The following is a 1,997-nucleotide window of genomic DNA, read 5'->3' as shown; positions in this document are numbered from 1 at the left end:
GGGCTGCCAGCGCACACTGCTGGGTCACATTCAACTTCTCATCAACCAAGCCCCCCAAGTCCCTCTCCTCAGGGCTGCTCTCCATCCGTCCATCATCTATCCATCCATCCATCCATCCCCAGTCCGGGGATAGCTCCCACCCTTGCACTTGACTTTGTTGAACTTACTGAGCATCACACGGGCCCACTCCTCCAGCCTGTCCCGTTCCCTCGGGATGCCATCCCTCCCCTCCAGTGTCACCTGCACCACTCAGCTTGGTGTCATCTGCGCCCTTGCTGCTCCCACAGGGTGAGCAGTCACGAGCCCGGCAGCGTGACCCAGGCTGGCACACGGCGGGGGAAGCATTGGGGCACGGCTGGTCCGTAGCCATCGGCTGGATGAGAATCTCAGCCCATGATCTTTGTGTTGGAGCCAGGCGCTAAGTTTTCTTTCTGTTTCTTTGTGGCTTTCATATTAAGCTATTGGCCATTGCGGTTCCTGCTGTTGATTTAATTACCAGGAATCCGTTCATTTGTAGGAAATAACGAGTCCTGGGAAGAAGCTCTGCTGGTGCTGGCTCATGGTGAGGTTGTGTCCCGTGGCGGGACCCCAGACTCAGGGGCTGTCTGACCAAAGGGGCTTTGTTGTCTTGCTCTAAGCGTTATTTATGACTGAATGGACTTTCCTCTGGTATCCTCATCCTGGAAAACCTCATCTGGTTTAAATGCCAGTCGGTGAGCACTGCTTGCGAACAGCGCTCGGTGAGAGCGGAGGAGAGCGGCGCTGGTGCAGAGCGTGGGCAGAGCTCTGGCCGAGCCCACGGTCGGGTGTTGCCTGCTTGTGGCAGAGGAAACCAATTTCTGAGCGGATCCTGCTGGTGTTTTTTTGCTTTGAAAGACTATTTCTTAACACTTGACAGAGCAGTTAATAACAGGAGTGGTTTTGAAACTTGGAAACAATCTTGTTTCCTCTTTCTGAGCAGTGAAATCCTTAAAGGTCAGCTTTTGTGGTGCGAGCTCCGCTGCCAACGGCTTCAACCGTGTGGCAGGGCAGGGCCGTAATTCAGAGGAGCTGCGTGGTTCATCTTGGAAATGGATCTTTCTTCTCAATTGCCTTTTGTTTAGCAGCTGGTTTGTGTGTAGTGTAGAAGCGCTCTTTGGATTAAGCAGCGTGAGCTTTGGAGAAAATATCAGGGGGAGAAAGCCTGGGGGTGCTCGGTCTGAGTGGTGGGGCTGGAGCCACCCAGTTCCTCTTGCTCTTGGCTTTTCTTTCCAAAACCCAAATCATCTCATCCTGCTCTTCTACTGTGGCTGGTCTGGCGCGGGAAGCGGTGTAAAACAAGGACGAGATAGCTGCAGGAGCTTGGAGTGCCCTTTGCAAGGAAATGATGCGTTAGCATGCTGAAATCCCGGCGGTGCGTGGAAGGTGGTGTGTGTCTGAGCATCCGTCCGTCCGTCTGTCTCTCTGTTGAAGGGGAATTGATGGAAATAATCCTCCAGCTCAGGAATAGCCAGGCGAGGCCCTGCAGGAAGATGGGCTGGGAGCGCTCCCACCCCCCCTTTCCCCCATTTGACATCTTGTAACCAACCGTCTCGCCTAAACTTAAGATTTTTCCTTGATGACCAAAAGGAGAAGCATCTCCAAAGCCGTTCTTGTAACCAAGGTGAGAAGGAGGCACTGGGGTCACCTCACCCAGCTGGGGAGTGCGGCTCCAGTGACATGCTGCCCATGCTCCGGTGTCCCTGCCTGAGTCCGGCACAGCATCCCAGCATCCCTGCCTGTGTGCGGCACAGCATCCCGGCATCCCTGCCTGAGTCCGGCACGGCATCCCGGCATCCCTGCCTGTGTCCGGTACAGGATCCCGGCATCCCTGCCTGTGTGCGGCACAGCATCCCGGCATCCCTGCCTGAGTCCGGCACGGCATCCCGGCATCCCTGCCTGTGTCCGGCACAGCATCCTGGCATCCCTGCCTGTGTGCGGCACAGCATCCCAGCATCCCTGCCTGTGTCCGGCACACC

This window comes from Pterocles gutturalis, unplaced genomic scaffold, assembly GCF_000699245.1.
Source record: "Pterocles gutturalis isolate BGI_N339 unplaced genomic scaffold, ASM69924v1 scaffold30145, whole genome shotgun sequence".
NCBI classification, from domain to species: domain Eukaryota; kingdom Metazoa; phylum Chordata; class Aves; order Pterocliformes; family Pteroclidae; genus Pterocles; species Pterocles gutturalis.
Note: the sequence above shows the minus strand (reverse complement) of the source record.